General features: G+C 42.0%; 1 non-coding gene across 1 annotated transcript; it reads right to left on the bottom strand.

Annotated features, from left to right (window-relative positions):
• Positions 1–437: 437 nt before the first annotated feature.
• LOC121064224 lies at positions 438–540 on the bottom strand. The gene has a single exon (XR_005816423.1). It is a non-coding gene; the product is annotated as a U6 spliceosomal RNA (small nuclear RNA).
• Between the last annotated feature and the right edge of the window lie 15,276 nt (positions 541–15,816).

The raw sequence follows: 15,816 nt of genomic DNA, 5'->3' as shown, positions 1-15,816 counted from the left end.
AGGTCCAGGTGTTTGGTTTCTTTTTTCTCATGTAATACCCATTAAATGTACAGAATGATACTATTTTCTCTTAATACTCTTTTGTGTTTCCATCTGAATACAATTATGAAACATACTCGGTGTTTTCAAATCTTCTCTGGTAAGAAGTATTCTCATAAAAATAGCTTATGATACTAAGAACCATATATGTGTGCTATATAGTACTGTTGGGCCTAAATGTCTCAACTCTGTAACGGGCCCTTTGACAGTACAGTCCTTATGTCAACCCATTAGTTCTCACACACCTACTTTTTTTCGATTCTCTCTGGCATCCCACTGGGAGGGACTGAGCCAATGGCTGCATAGTGGTTAGCTGCCTGCTGGGTACAACAGTCTTTTTGGCACCACTGTGGGGCCCAAACTCCTAACCATGAGAACAAGAGTCTCATGCTCTACTGAAAAATATGGAATGCTTCATGAATTTGCATGTTATTCTCGTACAGAAGCCATGCTAATCTCTTTTGTATGGTTCTAATTTTAGTATATGTGCTACTGAAGCAAGCTCCTCTTGGCACCCTGGCACCACCACCTTGGCACCTCTTGGCATCCACGCTGGGCTGGATGTTCAAAGGGAGAGTACCCTCTACACATCATGCAACTGACGCTACATGGAGTAAGTGGGTCGCACTGATCACACAGCAGGCTGAAGTAGGAAACCCCAGACACCCAGGAATCTTGAAAGTGATTGTGGACTGGTCAGAAGGCAAAGATTTTGGAATATTGCCAGAGGAGGAGGTGACGCATGCTGAAGAGGCCCCACTGTATAATAAACTACAAGAAAATGAGTTGCAATATGCCCTGTTCACTGATGGGTCTTGTTATATTGTGCAAAAGCATCAGAGGTGGAAGGCTGCTGTATAGAGTCCTACATGACAAGTCATAGAAACTGCCGAAGGAGATGTTGAATCAAACCAATTTTCAGAACTGAAGGCCATCCAGCTGGCTTTAGATATTGCTGAATGAGAAAAGTGGTCAGCGCTCTAGCTCTATACTGACTCATGTCAAATGCCCTCTGTGGGTAGTTACAGCAATGGAAGTAGAGCAACTGGCAGCGTAGAGGCAAACCCATCTGGACTGCCGCATTGTGGCAAGATATTCCGCCCCCCCCAGCAGAGAACCTGGTTGTAAAAGTATGTCATGTAGATACTCATGTATCCAAGTCAGGCTACTGAAGAACATCAAAACAACCAGCAGGTGGAGTGGCTCAGGTGGATCTGGACTGGCCAAATAAGGTTGAATTATTTATAGCTCAGTGGGCCCGTGACACCTCAGGCCATCAAGGCAGGGATGCAACATATAGATGGGCTCATAATCAAGGGGTGGACCTGGCCATGGACACTATTGCATGGGTTATCCATGAATGTGAAATATGCACAACAATCAAGCAAGTCAAAAAACTCTCTGGTATGGAGGATGATGTCTGAAATATAACTACAGGGAACCCGCCAAGGCAAGCACCATGTACTTACAATGGTGGAAGTAACCACCAGACGGTTAGAAACATACCCCATCTCCCATGCTACCACCCAGAACACTGTCCTGGGCCTTGAAAACAAGTTTTACGGTGACATAGCACCCCAGAAAGAATTGAGTCAGACAAAAGGACTCATTTTTGAAATAACCACATAGACACCTGGGCCAAAGAGCATGGCATTGAGTGGGTACCCCTATCATGCACCAGCCTCTGGGAAAATTGAACAATATAATGGACTATTAAAGACTACACTGAAAATGATGGGACATTCAAATATTGCAGTACCCATTTAGCAAAGGCCACCTGATTGATCACCACTAGAGGATCTGCCAACCAAGCTGGTCTTGCCCAATCAAAACTTTTATGTACTGTAGAAGGGGATAAAGTCCCTGTATTGCACATAAAAAACATACCGAGGAAGACTCAGTTATTCCTGCCTCAGGCAAAGGCAAACATCCATGGGATTGCTTTTGCTCAGGGACCCAAGTACACTTTGTGGGTAATGCAGAAAGATGGGGAAGTCCAATGTGTTCCTCAAGGGGATTTGATTTGGGGTGAGAATAGCCCGTGGTTTGAATTATAATATTCCAGTTGCTATATCTATATAATGCTGCATGTCATCACTACTGTTAATGTTATTACAGTAAGAGTCACCCAAACTGATGAAGAATGAATTTTGATGGAACCGAGCAAAGCGCAGTGGTGATAGAACACAACAAACTCTGTGGTAATGGAACCAGAGCTGCCTTCACTGTGCAACAGTCCAACACCAGACAGCATCCCTCCTGACCTGAAGGACCATTTTGACCCAAAGAAGCCCAAGGTCATGGACTAAAAGACATGACAACAGACATTTAGAGAGATGGCCCACAAACTAAGGGGATGATGTCTGCGTGTCAAAAAGCGGGAAGGGTGGCGGTCGTTAATTAGGATCTATTGGAAACTGTGGGACCTGAGCAAGGCTTAAATATTATGGAAGGGGTGGATATTGTCCTGATTTGGCTGGGACAGAGTTAGTTTGCTTTATAGCGGCTGATACGGTGTTGTGTTTTGGATATAGGAAGAAAATAATGTTGCTAACACACCAATGTTTTTGATGTTGCAGAGTAGTGATTACACAGAGCCAAGGACTTTTCAGCTTCTCATGGTGACATGTCAGTGAGGAGGCTAGGGGTGCACAAGAAGCTGGGAGGAGACACAGACAGGATAGCTGACGCAAACGGATATTCCATCTTTTATGACGTCATGCTAAACAATGAAAGTGGGGGAGTTGGTTGGGGGGCTGCCAATGCTTGGGGATGGGCTGGGCATCAGCTGGCAAGTGGTGAGCAATTGCATTGTGGATCCCTTGCTTGTTTGTTATTATTGCTTTCTTCCTTTTCTTATTAAACTGTCCTTACCTCAACGATGAGTACTTGCACTTTTACCTTTTTTCAGTTTGCACCCCCATTTCACTGTTGGGAGTGAGCAAATGGCTGTGTGGTGCTTAGCTGCCTGCCAGGTTATACCACAACACCAGTCTACATCTTAGGAACATGAGAAATTTGCACAATAATGAAAGAAGTCGGGGTCAAGAGATAAGAAGGGAAATCTTTATAGCAATCTAGGCTTAACCAGGAGGTGCTTTGGTATATCCATCTTCATTTTTCATACCGTGGATGGCCCATAACTGAAGGAAATAGCTAAAAAAATGTCAAGTAGGATAGTGGTAGCCTGACCTCAGCTGTAATAAGAGCTTCAGCCCATATTTCCTAGCCTGTCTGAACAAAAGTAGTATTTTTGTTTTGTATTTTGTATTTTATACAAAAATAATTTATAATGTGAACTATCTTAGTAAACATGCCAGTCAAAGATAAAACTTCATTTGAAAAGTCTGTGCAAGTTTAGTTATTGAATCTATGCAGCTTTTTCAGTTTTGTTAATTTTTTATACTTGGAATAGAAAGTTTATTTATTTATTTATTTATTTGGTTGGTTGTTTGGTTGGTTGGGGTTTTTTGTTTTTGTTTGTTTATTTTTTTTTCCAAATCACTAAGTAAATTTGTTTTCTTGGATGATTCTATGATCAAGAATATAGAGAACGGGTTTGAAAGCACCTTTTGGAGCAGGATCTCCTGGAACTTAGTAGATCAAGAACAGATCTAATTATTATTATTCTCCTTATCTCCTGAATTGTCAGGAGTTTGGGATTCTTTAAAGGATTTCAAACAGTTAGAATTTAATGAAAATTGCCATTCTTTCTGTTGTCAAATTCAACCTGATAGTAGAAGTCAATCAAGTAATGCTACATTACAGAAATTTCACAGAATCACAGAATCACAGAACCATCTAGGTTCCAAGATCACCTAGTCCAACCTCTGACCTAACACTAACAAGTCCTCCACTAAACCATATCACTAAGCTCTAAATCTAAACGGCTTTTAAAGACTTCCAGGGATAGTGACTCAACCACCTCCCTGGGCAGCCTATTCCGATGCCTAACAACCCTTTCAGTAAAGAAGTTCTTCCTAATATCCAACCTAAATTTCAATAGAGTGCTTACATCTTAAGGAAGTCTTCAATCAGTTTCATCAAATTACATATTGAAGCCTTTTCCCCTAATCGCTCAAAGGCCAATATAAGATGCATTGTTGCAATGTACCTGAGAGAAGAGTCACATGCAGTAATAATTAACCTAAAGGTTATGTTCTTTTCCATAAGATGAATAATCCATACTGTTTGTGGGAATGTGTGGGTAAAATCTATTTAGTGAAGTTCATAAGGAAACAAGATTTTTTTGTTTGTTTGAAACTAACCTCTCATTTACACAAAATTATGTATAAATTGTTCTGACAAAATTGAAACCTTACCTATTGGTCAATATGGAATAAATTCCCTTTGAGGTTTCTTACCGTTTCTCAATCCAAAAAAGGCCCCCCAGAATTCAGTTCAAATCTGGCATAACTCATTGACTTGCTAGGTATGCTGTACAGTCAGTCTCCACTTGCTGGTTTGATATCAAGGAATATCAAAAACTTGCCTGAATTTTTATGTGGAAAAATTGGTCTGCTTTTTTTCTTCTGAAATTTTAATTGTTGCCAAGTGGATGCAGCATTCCTACCTCCAGCCAGCTGGCCCACTTTGCAATTATGTGCTAAGCTGGTTCCAGGGACTTGCTGGAAGCACTTTTTAGAAATTTACGCTGTAAGTGAGAGGAGGACCAGAGTCACGTCTCTCTATCTCACTCTCCCTCTTTTAGCACATAAAGAATTATGTATATTTTTCACTACATGTAATGAATTATCTTAGCTAGAGAGGACTTACCCAAGGTCAGAAATACAATTTGATATGTGTATTGAGAACATCAGAGTTCCAAAACATGCTAATGCTAAAGGGAGATTTTATTTTTTTATAGCAAAGCATACCTGGGAAGTTCAAAGAAAAAAGTACTAATAACAGAAATAGCTGTAAGATCATAACTTACTGTTGATGAACTGAAGAGAAGAAGGATCATTGTCTAACTTTTCTCTGAACTTGATAATGACAATAAATATGTTTAATAATGAAGAAGTGGAATAAGTACTAAATTGCTCTTTGAACAATAGAATTCAATGAAGCAGATTATTCTATGGGGAGAATTAGACAATACACAGATTGTAAATTGCATGATTATCTCCTAGATAATTGGTCTGTTAAAACAGAAGCATTAAAGATTAGAAGCAAACAAACAAAACTAAAATACCCATTTAAAAGAGTGCCATCTATAGATAGATACATTTAAAACTCAGTCAAGAGGGATTAAGAATCACTGAAGTCCTGGAATATATTTAATCAGTTTTCTATCTTTTGATGGTTGTTACAAACAGACAGTACTTTTATTCCTAAAGGTAGTTTGTGTCAAGTTTTTAGGGACTAGACAGTAATCTGTTTATCCGTATATTTCAATATTCTCACACATAGCTGTAGCATTAAAAGCATCTAATCAATTTCCATAAGAAAATTGTAGGAAAGAAGGAAAGAAAAAAGCTATAGTCCTGAAGTGTGCATTTATATGCTAGGAACTACATTTTGTCATTTTATAGTTATTTTTACGGAATAGCATCTTTATTTATTTCTTTATATCCATCTTTGTTTCTGTTCCATTCTTTTTCATTCATAAACTGTTTAGGATTGGAAATCTTTGTAAAGCAAATAGTATGATAGAATCATTCCAGAACTAGCAAAATGGCTTGTCTTCTACTAATTTGTCTTGTTTTGTTTATAGAAATGAAGTTTCTCTAAGACATTCTTTGTTTTTCAATATGGAAAGAAACTATTAAAGTAAGAAACTATTTAAGGTAAAACATAATTTCTGATACTGAAATTACCTACCACAGAATTCTTCAGGCAGTTCAAATGCAAATTAAATTATATTTACTTCAAGCTATGTCTACTGTACAATGCATAGCATTAAATATATTGTAAACAAAAAGCTACTTATATCATATATGTCTATTTTGTATATAAATAGACTAGTTGTCATTTAATATCCTAATCTAACCTTGAAATACTGTACCACCTGAAACAGCATTTTAACATTAAAATGTTATTTCTCTAAAATGACAGGAATCTGACTAGTCAAAAATTATGAACAATATGAGGATATTAATTTTCAGTGAAGAACATAAACTCAGTTCATTAGCATAAAATGGTGCTACATTTAAAAATATGTATTATGATATTTCTCCCATATAACAGAAGACAATCAGAGGAGCTTAAATATGTAATTTTTAGAGTTACTGGTGTTTATTGTTTGCATTTCTTATGCAAAAGAGAAAGGAAAGGGAAAGAGAATGCTACAGCAGCAGTATCTCATATAAACTGGAGGATGTCTTAAGATTAATTTTATCTGTTCCAGCTGGACTGGTAGAGGTGTAGACCTAGCAACTTGTCAAGGCGAATTTATTCTGATAATCATTTAACATTTATATAGATGGGAAAATGACAGTAAACATTTTGGATATAGCAGCATATTTCATACTTGTCAACATTGTCCTTAAAATGCTTTATTTTTCTAGAAAAACACTTTATCAACTTTGAAGGTATCCTAATGTCTTTAATGCTAAAAACATTGTATTGTCTTGTGGACCAAAAAGCAAATTTTTGTTATATTAGAGAAAATGTAATTAAAAAACTAATTCAATGTACAAAGAGGTAAAATGGATCACTTTTAATGTTAATTAAAAACATTAAAAAATATATTTAAAAATACTTTTTTTTTTTTTTTTTTTAAAGTGAGGATGGTCTCTTCACCATAAACATTTTCCTGAAGTTTGTATTCAGCCACTTTTTGGACTTGTCTGTACATAGCTGGATCAGATGAATATGATTTCTATTGAACGATCTGCTGATTCAGAATTTTGAACTGAATTGAAGGACATATCAACATTTTTCATACAGCACACAGGATCTACATTATGGCATGAAATTTGAGACTCTATGCATAAAGATTAGTTTTCAAAGTGCATTTTAATTTATATTATTTATATTATTTATTTATTGTAGCAATTAGTAATGTTTCTATGTGGTTGATAAAACAACTTAATTAAAACTATCTTTTTAGCAAACTTAGCTATATGGAACTAAAATGAAGGAAACAATGAAATTCCTGTCCTTGTCTGTTACACAGACATGTACGTATCTGTGAATGGAAACACACATGCAGATATTGTTTCTAAAACATTTGTAAGTAAAATATATATAGATATTCATTACATTTCAAATAGAATAATGTCTTCAAGTGCTAGTTTTGTAGGTGTAGAAATGATCTACAATATTTCTACTAATACAAGTAACCTTGTTGATTTGGCATTCTAGCACTTGGATGGATCTGATGAGCAGCTGCATGTGACAGTTTTTCTGAACAGATTTTTAAAAGCTTATAACAAGAATGCATTGATTTAGGAAAAAAAAAAAAAAAAGAATAAATATCCAGATTATAAATAAACAAATAACATTTTGAAATCTTAAAGCATGGATATGAAAAAAAAAATCAGGAGAAGACAAGAATCACAATTCACAATTTTATTTTGGAAGTTCATATGTTAGACACTGTCGGTCTTAACCTCGCCAGATATAAATCCAGCTAACTCTACAGGCAATAGTGGAACTGTTCCTATCTGTCACAGCTAAAGAGCTAGTTCTAAATCTTTCCAAGCAAATTTTCCTCTTCTAAACTTGTGCTGTATTAGCACTTTTAAATATGACCATCTGAGCAAAGTCATTTCTCAAACACAATAGGTTATAATTATGGCAGCTTAAATTAATTGCCCAGGTAAATTAAAGACTTTGCTTAATTCCAAATAGTTTCCTGACTCAGAACCATTTCTACTTTGTCTGAAAAACTCCTTTGCCCTATTTGCATAGTACTTTGGTGACATACAATTTTTTGTTTGTCATCATTAGGTTCTCCAGAGCACCAGAGAAACTGTCCTCCCACAAAGAAGCCCTGAGTATTAATCTTGCATTTATCATGTAGAAATGGACTTTGACAAATTAATTCCAGTGCATCTCGCTCTGGCATCTTAGGGTGAATACATGGCAGTCTGCTCCGCCAGAGATTACCACGCAGATGTAGCAGATCAAGGTAAGAGAGACCTTGTGCCCATGGCTCACCTGCTTCTGTGAGCAGTCTATGAACCTCCTGTAACTTATTCTGTAATAATATTCTATAATAATATATATGTAATAAATTGGTGAATACCAATATAAATAAATAAATGATGATGCAAGCAGCACACTTCCAGCCACTTGGCCTAATTACAAAGTATATACAGACTTCTGAGTGAAAAAATGGGATTAGGTTTATGGAGAAACCTTTAAATTCAGTATTTGAAGGGACTTTCAAGAAGAGAGACTATTTTGTATGTGACTTGGAAGCATAAACAGCAGAAGAAAGGAAAATTTATGAAAATACACAAAATTCAGAATGAGAGGTTGTGGAGTTATGAAATAAAAAAGAAATGATAAAAGCTACTCCATTTGGTGCTCTAAAATTAGATTTTGCAAGATAATGGGGAAGAAAATAGAGCCAAACTGATAAAAGAAGCACTGATTCCTCAATCCTGAGGCTAGCTGAGCTCCATTTGTACATCTTAACAACAGTCACCTACGCTGATCTAAATTATGTTGATAGCAACAGCTTCCAGAAGACGAAAGTTATGCTGCCTACATTGCAAAGCTGACAAAAGAAACAAAAGATTTTGAAATGAATGTTAGATTCACCTAATTTAATTCAAATAGATTATCCATTTGAGAAATATTTCACTCTCTCAAGGAGACTGGAAGTACTGATTGAAATTTTGCTTTAATGTCCCTGTCCTGAGTAGAATTTTATCAAATTTAAAATCATATGGCACCAGAGCAAAGAAGCTGTAGCATTCTCAGTTTTTTCTCTGTGGTGAATCAGTGTTGAGTTTGCTCAAGTCTTTGCTAGATTAGAGATTAGTTTTTGTTGTGGTTTAGCCCGGCTGGCAGCCAAACACCACACAGCCGTTCGCTCACCCTCCCCCCTCCCTCTCCGGGATGGGGGAGAGAAACGGGAAAGTGAAGTCTGTGAGTTGAGATAAAGACAGTTTATTAAGACAGGGAAAATAACAACAACAACAACAACAACAATAATAATAATAATAATAATAATAATAATAATAATAATAATGAGTAATAATGTGTACGAAATAAGTGATGCACAATGCAATTGCTCACCACCCGTTGACCGATGCCCAGCCTATCCCCGAGCAGCCGGCCCCTCCCTCCACCCCGGCTAGCCACCCCTATATATTGTTCAGCATGACGTCAGATGGTATGGAATACCCCTTTGGCCAGTTTGGGTCAGCTGTCCTGGGTCTGTCCCCTCCCAGCTCCTGCTGCATCCCTAGCCTGCTCGCTAGCAGGACAGAGCGAGAAGCTGAAAAGTCCTTGGCTTGGTGCAAGCACTGCTCTACAACAATTAAAACATCAGCATGTTATCAGCGCTCTTCTCATTCTAATCCAAAACATAGCACCCTGCCAGCTACTAGAAGGAAAATTAACTCTGTCCTAACTGAAACCAGGACAGATATCCACCCCTTATTCCATGCCATTTATGTCATGCTCAGGTTACACTCTTTCCAATACCTTCTAATTAATCACCATTTTCATCTATGATATATAGCAACCATGGTAGCGATGACATACAGTGTTCTATGATAATTAACATACTATAATTCAACTCATGGGCTATTCTCACCCAGTATTAGGTCCCCTTGAGGTACACACTGGACCTCCCCATTCTCTTGCATTACCCACCAAGTGCATCCAGGTCCCTGAGCAAAAGCAATCCCACGAATGGGCTTGCCTTTTCCTGAGGCGGGAGTAGCCCAGACTGTCTTACCCAGCATGTTTCTTACGTGCACTACAGGAACTTTATCCCCTTCTACAGTGCGTAACAGGTTTGATTGGGCAGGTCCAGCTCGGTTGGCAGATCCTCTAGTATTGACTAACCAGGTGGCCTTTGCCAAATGTGTTTCCCAATTTTTGAATGTCCCAGCACCCATTGCTTTCAGTGTAGTCTTTAACAGTCCATTGTATCGTTCAACTTTCCCGGAGGCTGGTGCACGATAGGGGATGTGATACACCCACTCAATACCATGTTCTTTGGCCCAAGTGTCTATAAGGTTGTTTCGGAAATGAGTCCCATTGTCTGACTCAATTCTTTCTGGGGTGCCATGTCGCCATAGGACTTGCTTTTCAAGGCCCAGGATAGTGTTCCGGGCGGTGGCATGGGGCACAGGATATGTTTCCAGCCATCCGGTGGTTGCTTCCACCATTGTAAGTACGTGGCGCTTGCCGTTGCGGGTTTGGGGGAGTGTGATGTAATCAATCTGCCAGGCCTCTCCATATTTGTATTTCAGCCATCGTCCTCCATACCAGAGAGGCTTTGACCGTTTGGCTTGTTTAATTGCAGCACATGTTTCACAATCACGAATAACCTGTGCTATAGTGTCCATGGTCAGGTCCACCCCTCGGTCACGAGCCCATCTGTATGTTGCATCTCTACCTTGATGGCCTGAGGTGTCATGGGCCCATCGGGCTATAAATAATTCACCTTTATGTTGCCAGTCCAGGTCCACCTGAGCCACTTCAATCTTAGCAGCCTGATCCACCTGCTGGTTGTTTTGATGTTCTTCAGTAGCCCGATTCTTGGAAACATGAGCATCTACATGGCATACCTTTACAACCAGGTTCTCTACCCGGGCAGCAATATCTTGCCACAATGTAGCAGCCCAGATGGGTTTGCCCCGGTGTTCCCAGTTGTTCTGCTTCCATTGCTGTAGCCACCCCCACAGGGCATTTGCTACCATCCATGAATCAGTATAGAGATAGAGAACTGGCCACTTTTCTCGTTCAGCAATATCTAAGGCCAGCTGAACGGCTTTCACTTCTGCAAACTGACTCGATTCACCTTCTCCCTCAGCAGCTTCTGCAACTCGTCGTGTAGGACTCCATACAGCAGCTTTCCATCTCCGATGCTTTCCCACAATACGACAGGACCCATCAGTGAACAGGGCATATTTCTTCTCATTTTCTGGTAGCTTGTTGTACAGTGGGGCTTCTTCAGCACGGACCACCTCCTCCTCTGATGATATCCTAAAGTACTTGCCTTCTGGCCAGTCCATAATCACTTCCAGGATTCCTGGGCGACTGGAGTTTCCTATTCGAGCCCGCTGAGTAATCAGTGCAACCCACTTGCTCCATGCAGCATCAGTTGCATGATGTGTAGAGGGGACCCTTCCTTTGAACATCCAACCCAGTACCGGCAGCCGGGGTGCCAGGAGGAGCTGCGCTTCACTACCGACCACTTCCGAAGCAGATCGAACTCCCTCATATGCTGCCAATATCTCCTTTTCGGTTGGAGTATAGCGGGCCTCAGATCCTCTGTATCCCCGACTCCAAAACCCCAGGGGTCGACCTCGAGTTTCCCCAGGTTCTTTCTGCCAGAGGCTCCAGGTGGGACCATTCTCCCCGGCTGCGGTGTAGAGCACATTCTTTACATCTGGTCCTGTTCGGACTGGCCCAAGGGCTACTGCATGAACTATTTCCTGTTTAATTTGTTCAAAGGCTTGTCGTTGCTCAGGGCCCCATTCAAAAGCATTCTTCTTACGAGTTACTTGGTAGAGCGGGTTTACAATCAGACTGTAATTTGGAATATGCATTCTCCAAAACCCCACGACACCTAGGAAAGTCTGTGTTTCCTTCTTGCTAGTTGGTGGAGACATAGCTGTTGTTTTGTTGATCACATCCATTGGGATTTGACGACGTCCATCTTGCCATTTTATTCCTAAAAACTGGATCTCTCGTGCAGGTCCTTTAACTTTATTTTGTTTTATGGCAAAACCGGCCTTCAGAAGGATTTGGACTATTTTCTTCCCTTTCTCGAAAACTTCCTCTGCAGTGTCACCCCACACAATGATGTCATCGATGTACTGCAGGTGTTCAGGAGCCTCCCCCTGCTCCAGCGCAGACTGGATCAGTCCATGGCAAATGGTAGGGCTATGTTTCCACCCCTGGGGCAACCGATTCCAAGTATATTGGACTCCCCTCCAAGTGAAAGCAAACTGTGGCCTGCACTCTGCTGCTAGAGGGATGGAGAAAAATGCATTAGCAATATCAATTGTGGCATACCACTTGGCTGCCTTTGATTCCAGTTCGTACTGGAGTTTCTAGCATGTCCGGCACTGCAGCACTCAGTGGTGGCGTGACTTCGTTCAGGCCACGATAGTCCACTGTTAGTCTCCACTCACCATTAGACTTTCGCACTGGCCATGTGGGACTATTAAAAGGTGAATGGGTCTTGCTGATCACTCCTTGGCTCTCCAGTTGACGAATTAGCTCGTAGATGGGAATCAGGGAGTCTCGGTTGGTGCGATATTGCCGCCGGTGCACAGTTGTGGTAGCGATTGGCACTTGCTGTTCTTCAACCCTCAGCAACCCCACAACAGAAGGGTCCTCTGAGAGACCGGGCAAGGCAGACAACTGTTTAATGTCCTCTGTCTCTAAGGCAGCTATGCCAAAAGCCCAGCGGAACCCTTTTGGGTCCTTGAAATATCCTCTTCTAAGATAGTCTATGCCAAGGATGCACGGAGCATCCGGGCCAGTCACAGTACGGTGCTTTTGCCACTCATTTCCGGTTAGACTCACTTCAGCTTCCAATACAGTTAACTGCTGGGATCCCCCTGTCACGCCATAAATACAGATGGGCTCTGGCCCTTTACAGCTTGATGGCATTAGAGTACATTGTGCTCCGGTGTCTACTAGAGCCTTATACTTCTGTGCGTCAGACATGCCAGGCCATCGAATCCACACAGTCCAATAAACTCGGTTGTCCCTTTCCTCCCCCTGGCTGGAGGCAGGGCCCCTCTAGTCCTGGTCAGAATCTTCATTTCTGTGTTTAAAAGACTGCCTGCTAGAAGTTGGAGCAGCAAACTTTTCAGAGAACCCCTTTCTCCCAATTGTTTTCTTTTGCAACTCACGTACCCATGCCTCTAGGGTCTCAGTAGATTTTCCATCCCATTTTCTCATGTCCTCTCCATGGTCACGTAGGTAAAACCACAGGGTGGTGCGGGGTGTGTACCCACCATATTGTCTTCTTTGCACGGATGCACGTTTACCCCTAATAGCCGAGACGCTGGTTTGTACAGGTGGGGAAGAAAATACACTCTCTTTAAGTTGGTGGACCTCTTCAAAAAGTTTCTCCAAAGTATTCTCTTTTAGTTGGTGGCCACTGGTTCGTTCAGGTGGGGGGGAACATAAATTCTCTTTAAGTTGGTGGACCTCTTCAGAGAGTTTCTCCACAGCCGAGACGCAGGCCTGTAGGGAAGAGGAGAGATTTCCTTCGTACTGCCGGAGTTGTTTAGCCATGTCACCCACTGTGGGATCTTCACCGTTTTTCCAGGTTATTATTGCCAATGAGCTGGCCCATGTTGATGGTGCATTCCGTACAAACTTCCGCCATATGGGTCGAGTACACTGGACATCATCCGGATCTGTGGATGTTTGTGCGTCGTCTAGGTCCTTATAAATTACTTCCCGTACGGCTAATTCCCTCAGGTACTGAATTCCCTTCTCCATGGTGGTCCACTTGACTGGTAGACATACAAGTTCTTCCTTGTAGGGATACCTTTCCTTCACAGCTAACAGGAGACGCCTCCGGAGGCTGTGAGATCGTGCTCCATCTCCAATTGCTTTGTCAATGCTTGCATCTCTAGCAAGGGATCCCAACCGCCTGGCTTCCCTGCCCTCTAATGTCTCACCATTGGCTCCAGTGTCCCAGCACCGGAGCAGCCAGGTGACAAGCTGCTCACCTATACAGTGACCAAAATCTTTTCGCACATCTCGTAGCTCACGCTAGTATAGGGTTCGGGTAGTTACTGTTGATTTTCTGACATCCTCATCCTCATCTTCATCCTCCTGCACACTTGATTGCCCAGCCTCGTCTTCTCCACACCCAGACTTAGCAGAAGACTTTCTGCGTTCTAAACGACCTGAGTTTCTATACCATTTTTTCACCTTTTCTACAGGGGCAACTTGCACTGCTACAGCTCGCCTCTCCGACCCAGCCACAGGGTCTACCACAGGGGTTGGAATACCCTCTGCAGGGGCAACTTGCACTGCTACAGTTCGTTTCTCTGACCCAGCCACAGGGTCTGCCACAGGGGTTGGAGTACCCTCTGCAGGGGCAACTTGCACTGCTACAGTTCGTTTCTCTGACCCAGCCACAGGAGTGGGAGCGGCTGCAGGAGCTGGAGCGGCTGCAGGGGCTGGAACGGCTGCAGGAGCTGGAGCTGGAACGGCTGCGGGAGCTGGAGCCGGGACGGCTGCGGGAGCTGGAGCTGGAACGGCTGTGGGAGCTGGAACTGGAATGGCTGCAGGAGCTGGAGCTGGAACGGCTGCGGGAGCTGGAGCTGGAACGGCTGCGGGAGCTGGAACGGCTGCGGGAGCTGGAGCCGGAACGGCTGCGGGAGCTGGAGCTGGAATGGCTGCAGCAGCCGGGACTGGAACGGCCACAGGGTCTGTCACTAGGTTGATAGTAGCATCAATTGCAGCTCGATAGGCACAAGCCAGACCCCAGCACGCCACAGTGATTTGTGTCACTTTGGAACTGCCAGAGTCATGACACCTTTTTTTCAAGCATTCTACCAGTTTTTTAGGATTTTGCAGTTGTTCAGGGGTGAATGTCCAAAACACTGGAGGTGCCCACTGCACTAGAAACCTGCCCATATCCTCCCACACTCCCTGCCACTCGCAAATATCCCGCCTCAAGACAGATCTCCGGATGAGATTCCTAAGTAGTTGTTTAACCTTAAACAAAACCTGAAGCGCATTCAGGAGACATAACAACAAGAACATGCTGGTCTGAGTATCCCAAGGATATTCAACATCTTGGAGAGCTACCGTAACTAGCTCGGGGGATAAGAGGGTGGTGAAGGAGGAAGGGAGAGTGAACAGGTAGGAAAAAATATCTTCCCCTGTCCCCTCCACAGATTGACTCCCTGATGAAAAAAGGCAATAGGTGTAATTGCTAATAGTTTCTGAGATATGGTTTCCGAAGTATGGAGTCGACGACAGTGCTGAGTACAAATACCAGGTTAGAGTCATGACCAGATACCTCATCATTTCATAAGCCATCGTTACACCACACAGTACCATAACAATCTTAAACCAGGGCCTGGAAAGGATAAACAGCACGACAGGGAGCACATACAGAAAGTAACTTGCTATAAAACTCAATTTGGGAAACAGGCACAGCAGACTTGAGATTAAGGCAATCAACATTGTGACTGGCAACTATTAAGCAGGTCGAATACTTATACCAATTCTAGTTTAACACACTCTGGTCAAATCTGTCGATATCTCAACCCTTTGAGTCCCACGTTGGGCGCCAAATGGACTGTTGTGGTTTAGCCCGGCTGGCAGTCAAACACCACACAGCCGTTCGCTCACCCTCCCCCCTCCCTCTCCGGGATGGGGGAGAGAAACGGGAAAGTGAAGTCTGTGAGTTGAGATAAAGACAGTTTATTAAGACAGGGAAAAGAATAACAACAACAACAACAACAACAATAATAATAATAATAATAATAATAATAATAATAATAATAATAGTATTAATAGTAATAATGTGTACGAAATAAGTGATGCACAATGCAATTGCTCACCACCCGTTGACCGATGCCCAGCCTATCCCCGAGCAGCCGGCCCCTCCCTCCACCCCGGCTAGCCACCCCTATATATTGTTCAGCATGACGTCAG

Source organism: Cygnus olor, chromosome 1, assembly GCF_009769625.2.
Source record: "Cygnus olor isolate bCygOlo1 chromosome 1, bCygOlo1.pri.v2, whole genome shotgun sequence".
Lineage (NCBI taxonomy): Eukaryota > Metazoa > Chordata > Aves > Anseriformes > Anatidae > Cygnus > Cygnus olor.
The sequence above is the reverse complement of the archived record's forward strand: the minus strand, read 5'-3'. Positions and strand labels throughout refer to the sequence as shown.